The 25,382-nt window shown below is 35.0% G+C and overlaps 1 protein-coding gene and 1 pseudogene across 1 annotated transcript in view; both read right to left on the bottom strand.

Annotated features, from left to right (window-relative positions):
* The window catches only part of Tenm3 (teneurin transmembrane protein 3), a 339,337-nt gene that overhangs the window by 250,781 nt on the left and 63,174 nt on the right, over positions 1-25,382 (bottom strand). The gene's annotated exons all lie outside the window — the stretch shown is intronic.
* Positions 12,533-13,706, bottom strand: LOC143397546 (myb/SANT-like DNA-binding domain-containing protein 4 pseudogene; annotated as a pseudogene).

Here is a 25,382-nt window from a genome sequence, read left to right as displayed (position 1 = left end):
AAAACCACACAACGCTTTCATGATGAGAAGAAAACAGGTCATTCTATAGGTGAGTGTAAAAGACCTATAAGTGCAGAGTCCAAGAAATCTGAGAAAGCAAATTGCCTGAGTCAGGAATGGTAAATAAACAGTTGACTAAAGTTGAGAATTTGGTTTAGGGAGTAATGAAGCATGAAACTGAAATATAAAAGTAGCTGGTGCAAACAAAAGGTAAAAGACCTCAAAGTACATCATTAGAAGATTGAACTAGACAGGAAAGAAATCCTACAGAGAAGAGAAAGACACCAAGGATATTTACCAAGGAAGAATTTATACCTGGCAATTACAGACCTTAAGTCACAATAAAGTAACTGTATGATCTAGTCTTTCTGAAAACAGACATAAGAAACCATCAATTCGTGGTGGTTTTAAACACTTTGATTTATGTAAAAGTTTCATAGGATGCTGAGAAAACAAACAAACAAACAAAAAGATGAACCAGGAGAAGGTCTAGAAATTAGGCAAAATTCTTAAGCATATATGAATCAGTTTCCTAATACTTTTTATCCATACTGTACTTTCTTACGATCCTTACTACCTGCTCATTTAAACACAGTTAACCACACTTATGACTTTCATTCACCAAAGTCCTTGGTATATGGATATCTTGCCAACTGTCAAGTTTTTAATGAATAATCATTAAATATATGAAAAGTAAAGAAGTAAGGGGGAAAAAATCAGGCTTCTTGAATTCAGTGAAAAAGTGTTTAAGATGTTCCACCTGACAAACAAGTGAAATATCTAACAGTTAGTTATGTGAGATAAACCTAAGCTTTATGATACTAGGAGAGCAGCTGAGGAACATTTCCAGGACATAAGGCAAGAAGCAATGACTTCACAGAAATTTTCACCATGAGCTGTTAGAAATAAGCTCCATGCTAGGGAATGATGCCTAAAATTGCACATAATGTGTAGATGTGCACAGGGCTCTTCTAAGTCACCCAAGCAGGAAAACACAGAACCCTGGCCTGAAGATGAGCAATAGTCACTTCTACTAATTTTTTCAGCAAGTCAATTTTTTTTTTCCTTGTCAGGAGAAAAGGGAATGAATGAATGAATGAATGAATGAATAAATAAATAAGTGTGTACTTTTCCTGATCTTCTGACCCTCTTGTGAGCTGTCATCGACCACTAAGAAACCTTACAAGATATTTAACTGGAATTTCAGCAAAGCTAAAAAGCATGGCATGCATATTGGCAGCTATTTTGCTCAGATGCCCAGTAGAGGCTTTAGTTGTGACATTCCTATTCACTGGTCTTGCAGCCCTATTGTTAGAACAAGGCCACATCATAGAAAAAAGACTTGAGAAGCTATTTGGATGTTAATTTTGTAAGAATAGCTTACAAACCTCAACCAATTTTCCCTGGACAGTGGCAGCTGACACTGGTTGCCCCAAAATAATTATAATTACAAGTTACAAACCTGATCTACCCAGAAGAAAGACTTGATATAAACAGAAAATAAAATTATTAATAATAGAAACAACAATATAGTTAAGTCATGCAAATCTAAATGTAAATTAAAATACATCATATTTATTATTTGTGGCTTTATATCAATTCCCATTTAGAGTTACTAAATATTGAACATTTTCTAAATATTGGAATTCTTCATTGTTTGGAGACGAATATGCTATTTTAGAAAAATGGATAATAAAAACAAATACTTTTAAAGTGGTAATTGTGTATCACTCACTATCTCAAGTGTTTCACATATACAAAGATATTTTTATATATTCAATTCTCATATTAGGTCTTAGAGCAGGTACTATTATTATTAATTAATATATAATAATGCATAACATAATTCATCATTAATTAAGTGCCATTACAATAAAACTCTTTATGGAAAAATATAAAAAGACTGATAAAATACTTGGCTTATATATTTTAAGAAATATTTGCTAGGACAAAAATATAATAGTTACAATAAATAATAGTCACTTGGGAAATGGCTCAAATGAGGGAAAACTCTCCCCTTTTAGATTCTGGCCTAAGGAGTACTCTGCCTGTGCTATGGCCTATGAGAAGAGTACAATAATCACAATAGTTCTTTTATGCAAATAAAAATGCTAAGGAGAATTTCAGGACAAATATAAAAATTCATCAAAATATATATATATATATATGAGAAACAGAGTTTAAAATAAGTACCTAACTACACTGAGAATTTATTTACTTTTCTATTTGAAACTCTGTACAGGGATTCTCGAAGCAGAAAAAAATCTAAGGCAAATGTTCAGCTCTGTTGTTGTTTTACGATTGTACTCCATGTTACATTTTTTTAGATACATGTATATATATGGGTTTCTAAATATTGGGATTATTTGTATATATACATATATACAGAAACTAAAAGGCTGTCTGCATTGAGTTAATTTAAGAAGGGAGAGAAGCAAATTACCATGCCAGAGCAAATCCAACTCTGTTAATATATCAAAGAAGTCTGCTATAAAATTAAATTCTACCAAGTTTCAGTGGACAAGCAAATAACATGGTTTCCCCAAGGGCTACACAGTATAATAAGGAAAAAAGATCCATCTTTATGATCTGGCCCATCTCTAAGAATATACCACTGTAAAATCAGTGATAATCTCCATTTTCATTTTTAATTCATTGGATTACAATTAGAAAGCACAATTTGGCCTTATTTTCCAACTCAACATTTCTAAATAGCCTCCCCTGCCCCCGCATCATAGTAGCAACAAATGACTTATATGATGTTCTGTACTTAAGGTAATCATATAATTAATTATGAAACTGAAAATTTTTCAAGAGTGAAAGATCGTGTAATCAGTAATGCTGACGGTGTCTTATGATGTCAACAGACACTGTACAGGGAAAGCGGTATACGTGTTTACTCTGTCCTCAAGATACTTGCACACCACTCTCCTTCTCCAGGGTCTCATGTTTATTACTCTGAGTTTTTACAGTTCCTTTCCTGTGTTCTACATAAGTAGAACCCAATTTCAATACTACTTTTATGCAAGTAAATGAGACATGTATTGAACCCTTGCTTAGCCATTTACTGTTCAATCCCTGGAGTTTGTGTTCTGAAATTCTGTAGAACAAATTCTATTCCCATTACTTATAGTCTCTGAATCTTTGGGTACTTTACTTAATATTTCTAAACAAAAGGTTCTTTATCTATAAAATGGGGAGAGTAATAGAACCTCTCTCATGGGTTTTGAGGAAGCATATATAAAATTAAAAACTTCAGTAGCCAAATGTTTATTATCTTCATTGTGAACATACTTTAATTCTCTTTTCTAATTAGATTAAAAACCTATACAAATTTAAATAACTGCATATTCCTGATAGAATAGTTTTCTTCTTACCCAGCTTTGCTTTCTGTTTTGCAACAAAAAACTAGCATAACATGACTTGGCCTCTATCCTTCTTATTTTACTTATTTTTTTGCCTTTATATTATCCTTTCTTATAGAAATGGCAGTCCTTAGATAACTCCAATTTATCCTTTAAGATTCAGCTCACTCTCATCTCCTGAAGGTAAATTCCCTCAATCTCCAAGCTATGTTAGGCTTCTAACTCTGACCTCCAAGCTGGACATAGTCCTTCCTGTTACTGCATTTTTATGGATGCAATGATATTATACTATGATGTACCATTAATCATTTCCCTAACCAGACTTCAAGTTCACTTTTTTTTATTCATCATTTTAGAGTACATAACACACATCTATTGAATAACTGACTAAGTGAGCCAGTCATACTTTAGATTTGCATCACTCAAAGCACTTAATATAATGTTACACATAACAGTACAGTGACAATTCAGTGAATACCTAGTGGCTCATAGATTATCAGACTATAATATACAATGAAAAGACAACCTTTTATAATGCCAACACTGTACTTGAAGAGTCAAGTATTCTTCCCAAGTGAGTAGCAATAATTTTCCTAGGTTATTTGGAAAAATATTTGAATTTGAGACATAATTTTAAGATTAGATTATAGACTCCTATTCACAAGAAAGGGACATTCCTGAATAATTAAAAGCTGTATTAAAATTAGCAGTAAAATCACATCCACAGGAGAACTGATAATGTATGAAATATAAAAAGAAAGAATTCCTGCCCATACGAAAACTCATCTGCTATAGTACTGCGAGACATAATTTTCTTTAGTGCTCAAGTACTTAGAAAGGCTTCATAATATGACTCCCTAGTACTTAGATCATAATCAGGGAATCACTTGTGCCCTCAAAAATAATGTGCATTTTGTGCACCTCATAAGATACATTAATTTTCCCCATCAGATTTATTTTCTATATTATAGAGTGAGCACCAATACCTTAAATCCCCTTAAAAGGTTTGTGAGTGAACTCAACATCGCTTTCATTGAGCTTATAAAGTCTATTAAAAATAAATAACCATATCCAATAATTCATTTTTAAAGAAAATGACAATTGTAAGAAGGAAAACATTTAATATAATGAGACTGATCTGATAGTAAGAAGGTATTAAACAGCTCAGCCTGTTGGTACATTATTAACTCTTTCTGGTCACTTGGGTAACATTTTCAGTACTGTACTAAAAGAGGTAATTTACTAAATGGTACCCTAATGGCCAGAAAGAGTTAATGTGGTAATCAAAAATGAGCAATTTACTTCTCATCAACTAATCAAGCTCAGTAAAAAAAATTTTATTAAAATGCCTCTGATACTTTTCAACTGAAATTTTAATTGAAAAACTGAAAGCCATTTAGCTGAAAATACGGTAGGGTGGATATTACAACCGATTAATCCAAGAAAAGTAATGGCATGTCTACCCAAAGAAATGCAGTCATAAAGTAACTATTACTGCAATTATTAACACCAATACCATCACTATTTTTGAAAGTCTATTATGTGTCAGTTACCATTCTAGAATAGATATAAAATGAATATAAAATTAAAATTTTCAAAACGGCAGGCTTCAGTACCAGAAATAGAGGTACAGGAAGGTAATAGAGCTTTGAGCACAAGCTAGGTTTGTCAGATACTATGTTCTATGATTATTTTATTATATGCTACTCTGCCTCTCAGAACAAAACAATATTTTGAGCTTACTAGCTATCCAAATGATCTAGAATGTGTTAGAAACAGTTCATTAATTAAATGTTCATTCTAAAGAAATTCTTATTTTGTTTTAGTGCCAACAATGCTTGTATTTTTCTTGGGTTTTGACCTGTTTCCAAAAAAAAAAAAAAAAAAAAAAAGGAGTTAATATAGCAGGACTGAGCTGGCTTAAACGGTCTGCTTGCAGGCTGACCCTTGGCTGATGGCTGAGAACCCAGATTTCAGGAGGGTTCCCACCATTCTCAGACTAATAAGCATAGCAGCTTACCATGTTTAAACTGTTTATATAACCAGAGTGGTTTATGCTGAACCTGCTTTCCTTCTGTGAGACTGGAATTTTGGTATGTGCCAGGCAGAAGGTGCCCACATGACCAGCCCCAATAAAACCCTGGGCATTCAGTCTCTAATGAGCTTCCCTAGCAGAAAACTTTTCACATGTGTTGTTATAGCTCAGTGCTATAGGAATTAAGTGTGTCCTATGTGACTTCACTAGGAGAGGAGTCTGAGAAATTCATGTCCCATTTCTCTCAACTTCACCCCAAGTGCCTTTTCCCTTTGCTGACTTTGTTTTGGATCCTCTCGCTGTAATAAATCTTAGCTATGAGTTATGACCATATATTGAGTCCCGTGAGGCCTCCTAACAGATCATCTTACCTAAGGGTGGTCTTGGGGTCCCCGATACTGTCTGTTCTTACTTTATGGTCACTTCGAACTCTGTAAATGATTAACACTACCTTTTATAAAGGCTATTAGAATGCACTGGGCAGAGATTTGTAATATAATCAGAGCAAGAGTGTAGATCTTTAGGATTTGCAAATTTGAGCATTTTCTTGCCGCAGCCCGGCTGGCTGGGCAAAATAACGGGGGGGGGGGGGGGGGTTAACGAATAACTTGTGTACGTTGATGCAGCAGGAATGGAAGCCGTTTATTGTAGGATAACAGAGGTATTTATACATTTTGCACAGCTTATCTTAATTAGCATAAACTAGATACAGCAGTTAACCAATCAGGAATCTCCACACTTAATGGCTCGCTTTTGTTACTTCACAAACCATTCCCTCTGGCATTTGGCCAGGCACCATCTAGACTTGTTTACAGACTTTAACATTTCTCTGGCAAAATAACAGGTGCCAATCTGACTTGTTTACAGACCTTAACATTTTCTCTTCATTGTATAGCCCATTTTAAGTCCCTATTACAGTTTTTTATTTGCTTCTTTACCTAATTTTCTGACAGTTAAAAACAAGCTGTTTTTTTTTTTTTTTGTAATAAAATAATAGCTAACATTCTTTACTGAATGCCTTACAAACACCTAATACAAGCAAATTTCAACACTCTTTCCTCTCTTGGTTTCGATAATACTAGTTTCTGTGATTATTTTCTTACCCAGACTCCTTTACTTGTCCATTCTCTTCTAACCATTGCCAGAGCTTGGGATTTAAGACTACATTTTTTTCTTCTCTATTTATGCTCTCTCAATAGGTGTTTATCTAGTTTTTTTAGAAAAACAAAACAAAACAGAATTCCCTTGAGCAATACACTTGAATCCATCTGTCCATTTGATGTCTCTTTCAAATTTAAACTTGGTTATGTCCAAATCAATCAAAATTCTTTGATTTCCACTTGTCCCATCCTATATCCCCAGTCTTCCCCATCTTGGTAAAAAGAACCAATCATTACTTTGTGTGTAAATCAAAAAATATGACATATTTCTGACTCTTTCCTTTTCCTCAACCTCCTCAGGGAATTCATAAGCAAGTTCTTCCAACTCTACCCCTGAAACAGATCTACCTCTCTACCTCTATATCCTAGATTGGTACTTTTCTGACTTGAGGCAATTTTTCCCACACCTCCCTGGGCACATTTGACAATGTCTAGAGATGTTTTTGATTGTTATAATTAGAGGGTTACTACCTGCAACTAGCAGGCGAGAGATGCTGCTAAACTCCTCTCACTGCATAGGAAAGCACCCACAATGAATACACTTTTAGGGTCCTAAATGTGGATAGTAGTAAAGCTGAGGAACCCCACTTAAAACCAAGCAACATAGACTACTAACAACATGTAGTCACTTTTCTACTTTTTTTTTTTTTTTTGGTGGTGGTGCTGGGGATTGATCAGGGTTTTGTGCATACAAGGCAAGTACTCTACCAACTGAACTATATCTCCAACCCTTCTCTACTTTTTTTATATATCTTTTTAAATTTCCTTCAATACTTTCTGGAATGAGACAGAGTATTACTAAAATATTATCTACAGGGAAAGGCAAATGAAAATCTATAGTTTTTCTAAATGTAAATCTATAGTTTTGCATTGGCGAGTTAGTTGAAAAAAATGTCACGTATATAAGATTTAGAGGTAGTTTCAGTAACAACAAAAATGAGACTGTCTACCTAGTTTCATTGAGTAACACTGTTTTCTATACAAACCAAAATAAGTAAATAAATAAATAAGAAATGGTTACTATATCTGAGAGGAATATGTGTGTGTGAATAGGCTGAAAATGCTGGTCACATCTACAATGTAATTTTCATATGAAGGAAATATCTCACTACCCAGCCTGATATCTCAAAAAGTAGTTTTCCTTTACTGGCTGATATTGGGATATTTTACTAATGTATGTACCCAAGTCAACTAAATTTATGAAAATTTATTGGTGCTTAGGATAAAACAAATACTTAAAACAATGTATGAATGTATGTCCTTTCTCACTACAGTCTAATTGAGATCACTGAGTATCTGGATATGTCTACTTATTTTACTTATCACACTGTATGGTAATTGTTGACTTACTTTTCTCTACAACTACACTATAAGCTATGAATGCAGGGGCAGGGTGGGAGGGGGAGGCAGTGGCTAATTAATTTTTATTCAGAACACCCTGAAACAGAAGGAAGTACTGAATGAATACTTATTAAATGAATATGAAAAGGAACAAATGAAAGAATGGACAGATGGATAAGAAAAGGGACTGCTGCTCCCTGGTAATGGTGTGGGAAAGTCCTGGTTACTACTATCTAGACTCCTCGATAGTAAATGGGGTGGAGGAGGAAAAATTTATACAATGTTAGCAAGAAGGGTGAAATGGGACGTAAGAACTCATTCAAGATTCACAACTTTGGACAAACATTAAATGTTTGTGAAATATAGTAGAGGGAAGAAGAGGTCTATCTTTTCAAAATGATTTCTCTACTATTCCATCTCAAATGCCCAAGTGATAAGAAAGTCAATACTTAGTGAAAAATTGATGTTGCACTATTTTTATATATCTAGAAGTCCACCATCATTTATCTTTAAAACAGAAAGAAAAAACCAAACATGGCTGCCGGTGCAGAGAGATCAACTCTCTGACCTCTTCAGCTGCGCGGGCATAGGGAGTCTTAAACCGTCTAAATGCTGTTTGCTCAGGATCACTAGGCAATTCTGAGCTGACGTGGATCTGGGGTGAACAGTCTGTGCCTCTCAGAACACACACCGAGCCCGGATCGGCTGAATTCAAGCTCCCGTTCGCCTGCATCTCGCAGACAAACCGCTGTGACTCAGCACTAAACGATCCCGCTAAAACAACTGGTCGGCCCTTCTGAATCTGCAGAGGTTAATACCATCTGAGCCTCTATAGGCAGTGGCCACAGGATTGAGACGGGGCTTGGGAGAGCCAGTCAGGACCCACCCGTTGCATCGGTCACCTGGCAAAGGGAATGAACTGTCGCCATTTGCATAGGATACCACCATGGCAGAGAACTGACGTCACCAGAATGCGGCAGAGGAGATAACTTCATTGAAACCAGCGGAGACAGGTGTGTAACCCCCTAGCCCTTCCTCTCCACACAGCGGGGAAAACTTAAGGGCCCCTCCCAGCTCTCCCGTGAGTGCAAAAGTCAGACCAAGGGAATGAGAAATGGCGTGGGACCCACGGCGTGAGACACCTGGCTACCTCTCCCACCAGTGCTGACAACTGAGGTCTCTTGCACCAGCTACCGGGGGCGTGGTTACCAGAGGGCAAGCAAAATACGCTGAGGGTTCTCCGCCCCAGGCTCCACAAACTTAGGCTCTGAGAGAATGGCAAACAGGGAGAGTGTGCCCAGTTGTTGAATAAAATAGGGCTCCCGGGAGCAGCAGACCTGGCGTGTAGCCACTATTGTGGTGAGCGGGGCCTGGCTTGAGGAAAAGTGGGGAAGTAACTAGACACAAGAAAAGGCCCTAGGCACTCAGGATTGGAGACCCGCCCAGTCTGGGAGGAGGAGCTACTGCACAGTGATTGGTTATCACGTACTGAGAGGAGAAGCTTGGCCCGGTGGGCACAGCTGCACCTGCTGGAAGAGAAGTTAATCAAACTCTAAGACTGCATTTATTAAATTTTTTTTAATTTGGGTTTTTTTTTTCATTTTCATTTTTTTTATTTTTAAATTTTTTAATTTTTGTTATTGTTTTAATATTTTTTATTTATTATTTAAATTTTTTTCTTCTTTTATTTTCTGTTTTTTTCTTTTGTCTTTTCATTTCTTTTCAATTTCCTTATTCCCTGTTCCTTGAATTCTACCTGCTTACTCTCATTCTCTTTAGTGACTTCTTTCCTTCCCTTCTAATACCTTTCCTCCCAAGCATCAAATAAATTTATAGGAGTAAACAGTAACTCAGCAGTCAAACAGAACAAGAAGTAACATGAGCAGCATGAAAAAGCAAGGAAGAAAAGGAGTACAAACAATGCAGGACAGCCTAAATATTCAGGAGGACATAGAGGCATCAGAAAAAATGGTCAAATAAAGAACTCAAGGAATACCTTAGACAGATGGAATGGAATCTTAAAGAGGATATGAGACAGCAAATTCAAACAATGAAAGAACACATTGAAAATGAGTTACATAAACAGATAAAAGAAGCAAATAAGCATCTTTATCAGGAGATAGAGATTACAGAAAATATCAAACAATAATTCTAGAAATGAAGGGAACTATAAACCAAATAAAAAACTCAAATGAGAGTATCACTAACAGAGTGGAGCAAGTAGAAGCCAGAACGTCAGATAATGAAGACAAAATATATCATCTTGAAAAGAGTCTAGCCAACTCAGAAAGGCTGGTAAAAAATCACGAGAAAAACATCCAAGAGATATGGGATAACATAAAAAAACCAAACATAAGAGTCATCGGGATAGAGGAAGGTATAGATAGAGGTTCAATCCAAGGGAATGAGCAACCTGCTGAATGAAATAATTATAGAAAACTTTTCAGAAATAAAAAAGGAAACGGATGTACAAATTGTCGATGCATACAGGACACCGAGCATACAAAATCACAGTAGACCAACGCCAAGACACAATGTTATGAAGATATCCAATATACAGAACAAAAAGAAAATATTAAAAGCTACAAGAGAAAGGAGGCAGATTACATTCAGGGGTAAACCAATAAGGTTAACAACGGATTTTTCTTCACAGACGCTGAAAGCGAGAAGATCCTGGAACAACATATTTCAAACACTGAAAGACAATGGATGCCAACCAAGAATTTTGTATCCAGCAAAATTAAGCTTCAGGTACGACAACAAAACAAAAATCTTTCATGATAAACAAAAGTTAAAAGAATTTGCGGCCAGAAAACCAGCATTGCAAAGCATCTTGAGCAAAACACTACACGAGGAAGAAATGAAAAAACAATAACCAAAACCAACAGTGGGAAGTACCTCCATAAAGCCAGAGGGCGGGGGGAAAGCTAATCATGGAGAAACAAACCAAATTAAAAAAAAAAAGATAAATAATCAAACATGGCTGGAAGTACAAACCATATTTCAATAGTAACTCTAAACGTGAATGGCTTAAACTCACCAATAAAGTGACACAGGCTTGTAACATGGATTAAAAAAACAATAAAATAGAAGATAGTGAAGACATCGATAAATTTCTTTTTTTTTCATATGGTAGAAGCATTTATTATAGTTATAGAAAAATAACACTATTTCAAATCGGGGTAAGTAAGCAGAAGTATATTTTTCTCTTGCATACCCATACTCAATGTCAACATGATTTCAAGCTGTTCTTAATAAGAAACAAACACAGAATCAAGGTAGTATACCAATAGAAGAGTATGTATTAAAGCTACATATCAGTCCTGGAAATCAGAAAACACAAAGTGAACTTGTGCAGTCATTTTCAACTTCAGTGTGTATCAGCCTCATCTTGACTGTGGAAAAAGCACCTTCAGGAAACTGAAGGCAAATTACCAGGTTAAGCAAGCTCTTGGCCTCAGAGCAGCAAAGACACTGAGGATACAAACTTTGTTTCTCGCAGAGGGGCAAAGACAAAATATAGTATAATGGAAAACAACAACAACAACAACAAAAAACAGTCATTTACTCACTGTGACTTCTATGAGCCTCAGATTCAGGAATAACAGCACTATTCTCACGAACGTTGTACAGGTTAGGTCAAATTTTGTGTTAGTGCTTTCCCCACCAATAACACTCAGCTATTATCATTATTTCATTATTTTAACATCATCATCATTATTTGATACACATGAAATTCTCCCCACTTCCTACTCCCAAACAGTCTTTATTTTAAAAGTCAAGCAACCATGTTCTGGGTCCAAGCTCACAGATTGTTTGGTATTACTTTTACACTGGTAACATTTTTACTAGCTTCTATCATTCGCTTATATAACACTTCAGTACATAATTAAAATGACAATTTTTATATTCAAACTGAGACAACAGATTCAAAGAGGAAAGGGAACCAAAGTTTTCAAGTTGTATGTTGCTTCTAAAGCATCAATAGACGAATGAACTTTGTTTCAAAGTGGCCAATTTTAGACCATCTCTGAGTTCCCTGTCGTTTTCTGAATATCAGGCTATTATAGATGAAAACATGGAGATAAAATACATATAATCTTCATCACTTCCTATATTCAATACACTACAGTCATGTTTCATAGTTCAAAGTTTTTGGCAATTTAAGTATCTACCTACATAATTTGAGGTTTTTAATATTCTAAAACATTATAGAGGGGTTTAGTTGGGCTAGGATATGGTTTTTTAAACCTGGCATGAATGACATTTTGGGTTTGCAAATTCTTAACTGTGCATCTTATGCATTATAGATGTTCAGCAGGATCCCTGGGCTTTACATATTAGCCAGTGTAGCAACTTGCCATCCCATACCGTTTTTGACAAAAATGTCTCCAGACATTGTCAAATGTCTTCTGGGGGCCAAAATCAGCCCTAGTTTAGAATCACTGGGTTAGAATTTAACAGACATAATTGTAAACTCTGAGTGCACAGATAATACAAGACTCTACATAATATTACTAACGTGAAGAGTCTAGCACAATAATTTTTGCTATTGTGTTTATACTAGGGCACAGAGATTTTTATATAATATACTATTCAAGCATATAATCACCCACATGTATCTATCTTTTTCCTACTGAAAACACTGACATTAGATAAGAAAATTAAAAAAAAAAAAAAAAAAAGCTAATCCAGAAATCACCTTTATATCACCTGGTATGAGAAAAACTTAGTCTACTAACAGTCACTAAATGGTCACCTAAAGAAATCACTGCAAGTGTCCTTCCTTCTGAATTCTAAGTCTCTCTTTCTCCACTTGTAGGTGTTCCTTTTCAATCTGTAGCTTCTCAGATTCAAACTTCAAAACTGCAGCCTATCTTTTTCCAGCTGCAAGCGTTCTCGCTCAAGTTTTAACTTCTCTGTTTCTATGTCCTGTGGCTGAAGTATGGACTTTTCTCCTTGGCCAAGTTCATTTTCCAGAGATGGTTTCTCAGAATTGACTATCTGTAACCTCAATTTCTCTCTCTCAATCTGCAGCCGCTCCTTCTCCAGCTGCAGCCGCTCATGCTCCATGTCTAAATGGCGCAACCTCTCCTTCTCTATCTGTAGGCGCTCCTTTTCCACCTGCAGCCTTTCCGCCTCAATATCTAGGCGCCGCTTTTCCAACTCTAGTTTCTGTTTCTCTATGTTTACAAGCAAGTGGGGCTCATCATATGCAGACCTGGATGGTGTTGAGTTAAGGGTGAAGAACTCATCAATGTGGGGGAAGTCAGGAAGTTCATTTTCCCTCCTGGAATCTGGTATGACAGATGACAGCATTTCCTCCTCCTCCTCAATCTCAAATTCAGGACTCTGGGGGTCCCTTATTTCTTCTTCCACTTTGACCTCGGTTAAGGATCCACCTGCATCCCTGAAATCTGCCACATTTTGCCAATCAAAATTTGGATCATTTCGGAATCCAATCTTTTCATCTATCTCTTCAGTAAGAGAGTCATCTAAATCAGATGTGGGAAGTGGAAACCCCGATCCAACCAGCTTAATGTTCGCTTTCATCCTCTTCATCTTCATAAGTGCTCGCCAGTCAAGGTACCTTCTTTTCACTTCTGTCCCTGTCCTCTATTCTCCTTCTCCTACAGCATTCACACACTGTGCTATCTCCTCCCAAGCCATTCGTTTCATCACGTTTATTGTTGTATTGAACTGCTTGGAAAAGATGACTTCTTTCCTTTTGGTAATTTCTTTCAAAAGGGTCTGAGTTTCTTGAACACTAAAACTGCTTTTCCTTTTTCTTTTTAACTGCTTCATTTTTTTACTAATTAAATGGAGTTTTTACAGAAGATGTGAAAAGAACTTGAAGAGTGCTGCAAAGCACATGAATCAAGGACAAACCCTTGTTGGCAACTTAGTTTAAATCACTCAATTTTCTACTCATCTAGTAGTAGAGGCAGGCTGGATAATAATTCCTGCGACCCTGGCAGCACCTCCACCTCGATAAATTTCTTAAGTCATATGATTTGCCCAGACTGAGTCAGGAAGATACACACAAATTGAACAGACCAATAACAATGGATGAAATAGAAGAAGCCATCAAAAGACTAGCAACCAAGAAAAGCCCAGGACCGGATGGGTATACAGCGGAGTTTTACAAAACCTTTAAAGAAGAATGAATACCAATACTTTTCAAGTTATTTCAGGAAATAGAAAAAGAGGGAGCTCTTCCAAATTCATTCTATGAGGCCAACATCACCCTGATTCCAAAACCAGACAAAGACACCTCAAAGAAAGAAAACTACAGACCAATATCTCTAATGAACCTAGATGCAAAAATCCTCAATAAAATTCTGGTGAATCGGATACAAAAACACATCAAAAAAAAATGTGCACCATGATCAAGTAGAATTCATCCCTGGGATGCAAGGATGGTTCAATATACGGAAATCAATTAATGTTATTCACCACATCAATAGACTTAAAAATAAGAACCATATGATCATCTCGATAGATGCAGAAAAAGCATTCGACAAAGTACAGCATTCCTTTATGTTCAAAACATTAGAAAAACTAGGGATAACAGGAACTTACCTCAAGATTGTAAAAGCTATCTATGCTAAGCCTCAGGCTAGCATCATTCTGAATGGAGAAAAATTGAAGGCATTCCCTCTAAAATCTGGAACAAGACAGGGATGCCCTCTATCACCACTTCTATTCAATATAGTCCTAGAAACACTGGCCAGAGCAATTAGACAGACGAAAGAAATTAAAGGCATAAAAATAGGAAAAGAAGAACTTAAATTATCATTATTTGCGGCCGACATGATTCTATACCTAGAAGACCCAAAAGGATCTACAAAGAAACTACTAGAACTAATAAATGAATTCAGCAAAGTGGCAGGATATAAAATCAACACGCATAAATCAAAGACATTTCTGTATATCAGTGACAAATCTTCTGAAATGGAAATGAGGAAAAACACCCCATTCACAATATCCTCAAAAAAAAAATAAAATACTTGGGAATCAACCTAACAAAAGAGGTAAAAGACTTATACAATGAAAACTACAGAACCCTAAAGAGAGAAATAGAAGAAGACCTTAGAAGATGGAAAAATATACCCTGTTCATGGATAGGCAGAACTAACATCATCAAAATGGTGATATTACCAAAAGTTCTCTATAGGTTTAATGCAATGCCAATCAAAATCCCAATGGCATTTCTTGTAGAAATAGATAAAGCAATCATGAAATTCATATGGAAAAATAAAAGACCCAGAATAGCAAAAACAACTCTAAGCAGGAAGTGTGAATCAGGCGGCATAGCGATACCAGATTTCAAACTATACTACAGAGCAATAGTAACAAAAACAGCATGGTACTGGTACCAAAACAGGCGGATGGACCAATGGGACAGAATAGAGGACACAGAGACTAATTCACAAAGTTACAACTATCTTATATTCGATAAAGGGGATAAAAGCACGCAATGGAGGAAGGATAGCATCTTCAACAAATGGTGCTGGGAAAACTGGAAATCCATATACAACAAAATGAAACTGAATCCCCTTCTCTTACCATGCACAAAAGTTAACTCAAAATGGATCAAGGAGCTTGATATCAAATCAGAGACTCTGTGTCTGATAGAAGAAATAGTTGGCTCCGATCTACATATTGTGGGGTCGGGCTCCAAATTCCTTAAAAGAAACCTCAAGCACAAGAGTTAATAACAAGAATCAACAAATGGGACTTACTTAAACTAAAACGGTTTTTCTCAGCAAGAGAAACAATAAGAGAGGTAAATAGGGATCCTACATCCTGGGAACAAATTTTTACTCCTCACACTTCAGATAGAGCCCTAATATCCAGAGTATACAAAGAACTCAAAAAATTAAACAATAAGAAATCAAATCACCCAATCAACAAATGGGCCAAGGACCTGAACAGACACTTCTCAGAGGAGTTTATACAATCAATCAACAAGTACATGAAAAAATGCTCACCATCTCTAGCAGTCAGAGAAATGCAAATCATTTCTAAGATACCATCTCACTCCAGTAAGATTGGCAGCCATTATGAAGTCAAACAACAAGTGCTGGCGAGGATGTGGGGAAAAGGGTCCACTTGTACATTGCTGGTGGGACTGCAAATTGGTGCGGCCAATTTGGAAAGCAGTATGGAGATTCCTGGGAAAGCTGGGATTGGAACCACCATTTGACCCAGCTATTGCCCTTCTTGGACTATTTTCTGAAGACCTTAAAATTGCATACTATAGGGATACTGCTACATCGATGTTCATAGCAGCACAATTCGCAATAGCTAGACTGTGGAACCAAACTAGATGCCCTTCACTAGATGAATGGGTTAAAAAAATATGTGGCATTTATACACAATGAAGTATTACTCTGCACTAAAAAATGACAAAATCATGGAATTTGCAGGGAAATGGATGGCACTAGAGCAGATTATGCTAAGTGAAGCTAGCCAATCCCTAAAAAACAAATGCCAAATGTCATCTTTGGTATAAGGAGAGCAACTAAGAACAGAATAGGGAGAAAGAGCATGAGAAAAAGATCACCATTAAACAGGGTCGAGAGGGGGGAGGGAAAGAGAGAGAGAAGGGAAACTGCATGGTAAAGGAAGGAGACCCTCATTGTTATACAAAATTACATATAAGAGGAAGTGAGGGGAAAGGGGGAAAAAAAACAAGAGAGAGAAATGAATTACAGTAGATGGGGTAGAGAGAGAAGATGGGAGGGGAGGGGAGGGGAGGGGAGGGGTGATATTAGAGGATAGGAAGGGCAGCAGAATACAACAGACACTAGTATGGCAGTATGTAAAAAAGTGGATGTGGAACCGATGTGAATCTGCAATATATATACGGGGTAAAAATGGGAGTTCATAATCTGCTTGAATCAAATGTATGTAATATGATATGTCAAGAGCTTTGTAATGTTTTGAACAACTAATAATAAAATAAAGGAAAGGGAAAAAAAAGAAAAAAAAACCAATATCATCATCTTTTGAAGACAGAGTGATAGGATATCCTATCACTCTAGGTAACCCTATCACTTTTGGTTCTTCTTTAACAGATGTTAGGCTATAGTTTCTCTTTACAGCTTCAACTTTCCTATACTCACCTCCATCCCTTCCAACTTGTATCAAGTACAATTATTGCACCGAGCCTAGTATGTTATGCATTTTTTCTTACCATAGGAAAGTATATTTTTAGGAAGGATCTACCTTAAAATATCTTCAAAACTATTGAAACAGAAATTGGCAAATTCAGGAGCCAAGTGAGTTTTAGCTACAAGAGTAGCAATCACAAAAATGTGGTACTGAAGCTAAACACTGATGCTGGTAAGCAGTGCACAATCATACTAATTTCTTACAGCACAGGTAAATATGATCACTAGACTTCCTTAATCCAAGTACAACCCTAGCTTTACAATATGAGTGATTCATATGCTACAAGATTGTTTTACTTTAAATTTAAGGTACAATTTACCATAGTAAATCGTGGTAATAAAAGAATATTTTGGTATGAGTAACTGAGTAGCCCATTTGTTCTTAGCTTCTGGTCTAATGCCTTTGTTGATAATTAAATTAAAAAATGATCTCTCCCCCAAAACATAAAAAAATACATAAGAGAAAAAGTCTATATTTTCCTCCAATTTTTGTGATTTCATTAAATGCTTTATAGTTTTTTTTTTTTTTTTTTTTTTTTTTTTTACTGAAACAATTCTAGGAGCAGATACTGGAGAAACCATTGAGCCACAGAGAGTATGATTTTAGATAGCAGGTAAAAGTTTTCAAACCTTGCTAATTTTTAAGATTAATTTTCAATGTAAGAATAGAAAAATCAGGGTTGGGAGGAATCTTGAAAATTCTCAGCTTAAGTCTATATACTGGGTTAAAAAAAATCAAAGTTCACAGTGGTTAAATGACCTACAAAAATTCAAGCAACCACCTTTTCTTAAATGTGTGACGTCATAGATTGTAAATCAATTTTTATTTAATTACATCACACATGGGGTAAAATGATACACTAACTGTACAGTTTTTTTCCCTGAACTAAGTTATTATTTCTTTAGTCCATATGTGTAAATATCATTTTTTGCTTTAGTAACACAATTATAAATCATCCTTCATTTGAAGTCTAATGATTCTTCTGAATTACTTTTGATCACCTGTAATTAGGCATAGTATCAAAGTGACAACCATGCCATAATTTATTCTCCTTACCTGGCAGCAAACAAGCTTCTTTTGACAGAACTTTTTAAAAAATACATTCGAATTTCACTAAGATAAAACAAATCATAGTATGCTCAAAAGTAGAGGAAATAAAGTAGGCAATGAACAGCAAAGATATGAGAAGAACCTGTTCCTTACACTGTTAACTACTTCAGATTTCTTTAATTGAAATATTTGCTTTTAAATTTAATACTACAGACAACATGTTATATATCAAAATAAACAATAATTAACTAAATTTTATTTGTTAAAATCTACTGCATATATGAGTAAATTATTAAGGAGCTCAAAAAAAGTTTAAGAATTCAAAAAGGAGGGAAGGGCTAATTAATCTCAAGAAGGTGAAAGAGGAAGAAGTGACCACTACAATAACATTACACATAGTAATGATTATTTTGAAAAGTGACTATTTTTTATAAGTCCAAAGGAGAGAAACTATAGTGTATTGGAAAGTTTGGTCTTTGAAATCAGGCTATGAATTCTATGTTTTGGCAGTTATTATGGTATCACCTTGGGCAAACCACCTATCCTCTCTAAGCTTCTATATCCTAATCTATAGCATTAAAGATAATAAAGCAAATCCTTCAGAATGGTGGTAAGAATTAAATTTATAGCTGGAATCAGTAGCTACTCTAATCTCTGGTTTGTTTTTCATTTTAAAATTACATGTTCACACACTATGAGAGTCTGCTTTGTAAAGCTGCTCTATGGTCAATGTTTTGATATAGTGTGACTACAAATTTGTTTTTTACTCAAGGCAGTGGCAGAACAACTAATAATAAAAAAAATGAAAGGAAAAAAAACAATATCATCATCTTTTGAAGACAGAGTGACAGGATATCCTATCACTCTAGGTAACCCTATCACTTTGGGTTCTTCTTTAACAGATGTTAGGCTGTAGCAGAAAGTACATTTAGGACCCAGCAGGAATAGATGCTGAACTCAAGAACACTAAGACTGAGCTATGAGTCTGTGTAAATTACTACATACTTTTTGAGTCTTCATTTTCTTGTACGTAATTCTATTCATCTAGGCTATAAAAGCTGTGACTTTAAGTCTGGGTTTACAAATACAGGTTTGGTTTTAAAATGACTTATCATATCAGTAGAGGTATATCAAGCCATCATTCTGAGTGAACTAAAAGATGGTATTGTGGGTCTCATTGCAAGATTTTGACATGTCACTATCTGACATAATAACATGTTCAAGAATTTTGAAAAATAATAAATTATATAATTTGACATTTGCTTTCCTGTAATGGACATGTTCTTCTTCCTCTTGTGCAAAATCCAAAGTAATTACTGCCTCTTAACAAACTGGCATTTAAATATAAATGGAGGACAACTTCATTCACGTTATAGGGAATGGTGGATAACAGAGGTAATGGGAAGAAAGGATATCAGAGGGACTGCAAGAACAGTTAGAATTCTAAGTTTTCTACCTCTTTTTACTCTATGGAAATTCTTCCTTCTAAACTGGTTATGTTCCCTTGTCATATGTTTTGATACATATGAGGAAACCCAGTACCCTTCAAAAGAACAATATGATACCACAAAGTAATAAAGGAAATTGTCTTGTTTCTCTTCTTTGCAATTATCCAATTTGTCTTTCACTATAAGGGGTGTTTCTAAATATGAAAGTAAAGAGGATTGATTCATATCCTGCTCCTTCCGATTCAGGTATGCTATAATATAAAAATTTGTTTTTCAACCAAAAAACAATCATAAGACATCATAATCTACACTAATCACAACAGTTTCAAATTGCCCAACAAGTCTTTAGATTTGCCATGATTTTTAATACTTGAATGAAGAAATGGTAGATTATGCTGTTATGTTACATCTCATCATGGCATAACAGCTATTTAGTGGCAGATTGTCCCTACCCATGGTATTATGCATAAAGGAACCCTACCTATTCCAAAAAGATTATAATTGGCTAAGATAACTAAAGACAAAGCAGAAATAATTACTCGGTTAACAGGGTGAAAGCTAGAAAGAAGAAACATAAGTTTTGATGAGAATGACAACCTTGTAGCAAGAGCATTTTCCCCTTGGTCTAAGGATTAGGTCTGGATTGGGATAAGAAGTCTAAATTTAGTCTTACTTGAAATTCACCTAAAAATGTGATAATAGGCTAATTGAATAAATTAGCTTAATTATTTAATCTTCAATTTTTCTTCTTATGATAAAATATTCCCAGTCATTAGTTCTTCATAGCTAATCTTTCTTAAAACTTCAGGAGATTCATTTTTCAGAATGTTTTTTCTAGAGAGTAAATTAAGATTATTTCCTCTTTGATCTAAGTTACTTGTAAGAAAAATTCTTTTGTGAACATGGAAGAAAAATCCAAACTCTAATGAATCAAAGGAACACAGAAAATCTTAAATCATCATGGACTATAACTTTCCAGGTTAAAAATTATTATGCAGTTTATAAAAATAAACCATGTACTGAACTTGAAAAAAAATGCTACTGAGGCAGCAACATTCAGGATACATTTTAAAGGCATTAAAATGAGTAAGAAATTATTTTAAAAAACAAGTGAATATATTTTTATATTTTATGGTATTCATTAAATTAGAAAAAAACGTGACTATTGTACATTTAATTTCAAGCCCACTTTATAATACACACCCCCTATTTGCTACCCAACCTGTAGGACTTGGCATTGGCATTTATCTCTCTGCTGGAGATTGTAGCCTTCTGCAGCCAACCCGTGGTGACAGTTATCTCTTAATTAAAACTCTATGTGCAAACATAGCACTATGAAAAAGTATTGTTGCAAAATCACATACAAAGCATGATAATTTATAACTGTACAATCCTTTTCATCTAATGCTTTAATGCCAAAGACAACTACTAGAATCAGTGTGAAACTTTCCCTCAGGAAAAATCTGCATAGTCAATTTTTTATACATATATTAAAGGATAAGATAATATAGATCTTCCTATCATCATGTCACTTCTCTGAAGGATGGTGAGTTGTGTTTCCCTGCAAGAGATAACACTTTGAAATATGTGGAACATTCTACGGAGTGCATGATACTTCCTTTCATAACTGATGATGACCCATTTAACCTTGAATTGTGAAATATATTTTCTAAGTTTTAGATACTTCAAGTGCTAATGAACTGTCACTACCTTTCTGATGCAAATCTGAAATAAAAATGAAAGCCACATTTAACAGGCTCCTGTACAAAGTTATTATTTATGTACAGAAGGAGCACATCACTCTGACATAGATTTGAACTTAGAGATTTTCTATTATTCCCAAGAAAGCTAAGAGGAAAAAAAGCCTTAAAGCTGTAATATCAGGGGAATTCACCTGGTTATCAATTACCATTAGAAAAAATAATTAGAACTATGGCCCAGGAGAAAAAGAAAGAGCTGATGTGTGAATTTCATCATACTATAATTATTTTTTAAGCCATTTTGTTATAAAAATAATAAATTACATACTTCTAGAAGACATAAACCTATATTAACTTGTCCAAAACTGATTCATAAAGAAGGAAATTCACTTCCAGGAAAAAAAGTTTGTATTTATTTTGAAATGCCAACATCTGTTGTGCAATAAAAAGCAGCAGCAAACTGTCATGCCAGCTCATACACTTAGCAGAAATAATTTAATGCAAACCTTTCTTGTATTTGTTTTTCAAAAAGCTTATATGTGAAACAAGCTAGTCTCACTTAAATTCAGAAATGAATACTCAAACTCAGTAATATATATTTGGAAACCAAAGAAATACGAAATATTGTATTTTGAGGGAAAAATACTCTAAATAGTCATCTGTAGTATTGTCTATACACCAATTGTATATGCCTGTGATAGAAATGAACTTGCTATTCAAGACTAGATTTACAACTGATTTTTTTTAAATTTTGTTTTCAGTCTGTCTGTTGCTATAATATAGGAAGAAACACTGATTTTGGAAAAATTAGTCTTATATCTTGTGACCTTGCTCAGCTCTTGTTAATTTTTGAAAAATTTTAAAAAGTTTCCTTCGGATAGTCCATCACCATATCATGTAGTCTGCAAATAAAGACAGGTTTAGTTCTTCCTTTCCTATCTGTGTGTCTTTAGTTTCTTTTCCTTTAAACTTCATTTTAAAAGAATTAAAAATAAAGCAGATATTTACTCACTTCTATACATAGCTCACAATAACTGCTAGCATCAGCAAACAACACTAACTATATCTGGCATCTTCCTGCCCGTCTATGCTTCTTGAGTATAATCTAGAGAAAAATCTATAATCACTCCCATAAACACTGAAGTACTTAGAAATTCTAAAGTGTTAGTCCCCTCCCCGCCGCCACCAAAACAAACTACTGATTAAAATACAAAATTTTAAGCCCTGTTAAATTTTTCCTTCTCAGCTTAATAATTTATATAAATTATACTGTCAGTCACCTTTTAATTTTCTAGTCAATATTTTTCTGGAAAGGTACTATGATATAGTAGAAAGAACATAGTTTTAAAGGCAAACGGGTATGGAGACAGAAAGACATGAAATTGGATTTTAGCTCCTTCACTTAATTAATGTAAATCTTGGGCAAACATTTTCAACTCTCTTGGGGTTTGTTTCTCTTGCCCCTACAAATGTTTCTTGGCATATTGGAATAAACTATAGAAGGACTGAAACATTTATTCCAGAAACTAAAAGGAGGGAAGTACATGAAAATATTAACAACATGCTTATTTATGGGTAATGGAATGGGGCTTCCATCATCTTATCTTGTTTTTCAGATTTCCCCTATCTAAAAGCAATCTATGTAAGTCACACACATAATTTTAATGTTTTAATAACTATATTAAAAGGTAAAATAAGCAAGTTAGATTAATGTAAATAATATGGTGTGTTTCATCTAATATAATTTCAGCATTGAATCATATAAAATAATCAATATAGTTTACATTCTTTCTTGGAGCTAGAAATATGAAAATCCAGTGTTTCACACTTGCACGTCACTGCAACTCAGCGCAGCTACATCTCAAGTGCTTAATTGCCACATGTGGCTAGTGGCTACCAAACTGAACAGTGCAGTGCATAGACTGGGAAAGAATTTGGGTAAGTTACAAATTTTTACTGCATTTCAGATTTCTCATACAACTTGCAGTGAGAATCAAAGAAAACTTCCAGTCTAATATCCAGACCACAGCCCATACTTAATAAGTGGTAGTAATTAACAGCTGTTTTTCTGAATAGGTTTGGGATTCCCATGTAGTCTTTGATTTTGTTCTTTGTCACTATGTAAGTTTTCTATTGTGAGCACCAAATTATCATTTAATTTTAGCCGCTTAAAACAACAAATTTATGATCTTGAGTTTCCAGGAGTCAGGCATGGGTTAGCTCGGTCCTCTACTCAGGATCATGATAGGTTGAAATCAAGGTGTCAGCTGTGTTGTGGTTCTTATTAGGAGCTTGAGGTACCCTGCCAAGCTCATCCAGGTTACTGGAAGAATTCAGTTCTTCACAGAAACAGCACTGAGGTCCTCAGTTTGCTTTTCTTCCCCTTCTGCTGCTGCTGCTTCTCTCTTTTAAGGGCTCTATTTATTAGCTCAGGCTTATCTAGGATAATCTCCCCTTAAGTTAATGCACATTCAACTGATTATGAGCCTTAATTATATCTATAAAACTATAAAATGTAAAATAATTTTATTGCTATAAAATGTAAGGTAATCATAAGATATTTTACCATAGATTACACTCACACAAATTGACATAGATTGGGTACACCAAGGAATAGGAATCTGGGGGGGGCCATCATTGAAGTCTATCTAACCCAATCACCTTTTAGTACACCCAATAGTGTTTCCAGAGAATTTGAGTGTTTCTAGAGGATGTCTCATTCAAATAAGGTTTCCAAAGACTTTTACTAATATAAAGCATAGGAGGAACTCAGTGGACACTCTCTCCCACCCACCTCCTTTCCTTTTTTTTTTTTGGACCTAGGCCTATGCATATAAATTGAGGGCTTCCTAGTCTTCAGAATCAAAAAGACCAAGAATAAGAAAAAAGGGGAAGGAGTTCATTGAAAAGAGGATCTGAGTAGTGTTGTTGGTGAATCCAGCAGAGACAGGCCACTGGTCTGGACATGTAGGGGATTAGTTATAATTGTGTCCAGTGGATTAACATGTGCTTTCTCTTGTAAGTTATATGCTTTCAAATTTGTTTCATGTGCATTGCTAAAATTTCAGATTTTCAGTGTACTAAGAATATATGCAGCACATACTTGATTGAAGACAATTGTGAAATTTAGGTATGTAAATAAAGTACACAAATTGGCCAAACTTCTGTCTGTTCTCCTCGACCTGAATTATGTTGGCTCCTGGTTTATTATGTTATGATGAACTTTATTTTTTTAAAAAATAGAATAACATAGACATAACAGAAAAAAGAAATTCTGTTGTCTTCCTATGATACTTTGAAACTCAGATTTCCAATTAGTCATGACAGTTTGGATGCCTTGTCCCTAAGTTACGGTTTTAGCAGCTCTGAAAGTTTATCTAACTTGTATTTTGTTTATTCTCTTCATGGCTAGGTGTGGATATAACTTTGCTTCTGACTGCTTCTGATGGAAAAATTCTTTTAAAATACAGTTTTTATTCCCTTATCCTTTTTTCTTTTAAAAACCTAAGAATCAATTACTTGCTTCATATTTAAAAATCCAATAGGATTATTTATCTTAAAATTATTTTTTCCCTGATACAATATGCACTCATCCTTCTCACTCGAAAGCAGATGAACTTAGGAAAAATATGAACTATTCACTTCTCAGATTTTTTCCCTGTGTTATACATCAATCCTACAGAACATTTTTATCTGCTTATACATCACAGACTTCATGAAGCAATGCTCAAAAAGTCTTGTAAAACCTATCTCTAATACATAATAAAGTATAGCCAGCTCTAAAAAATATAATAATTTAGAAAAATCACACTAGTAAAAGGTCCTCTTGGCTTCAGGACAGGGAACTAATAAATGGATTATAATTGTAACACTGGGATTTTGCAGGGGAGGAGCCAAAGAACCCTGGAACTTGTTTTAAGCTAATCTGATAGTGCATTGAACAGGTTCAATCATGACAATCAGAATTCCACCTACTTATCATTTTTTACTTATTAGAGTATTTCCACTCTCATTATCTCTTTGATAATAGTCACAAGCCTAAGAAATAGGAAGTAGTTATTTCCAGTCCAATTCAAAGGTAAGATCAATGTGCTTGAGGTTTC

Source organism: Callospermophilus lateralis, chromosome 4 (assembly GCF_048772815.1).
Source record: "Callospermophilus lateralis isolate mCalLat2 chromosome 4, mCalLat2.hap1, whole genome shotgun sequence".
NCBI lineage: Eukaryota > Metazoa > Chordata > Mammalia > Rodentia > Sciuridae > Callospermophilus > Callospermophilus lateralis.
This window is presented reverse-complemented; position numbering and strand designations above follow the sequence as displayed.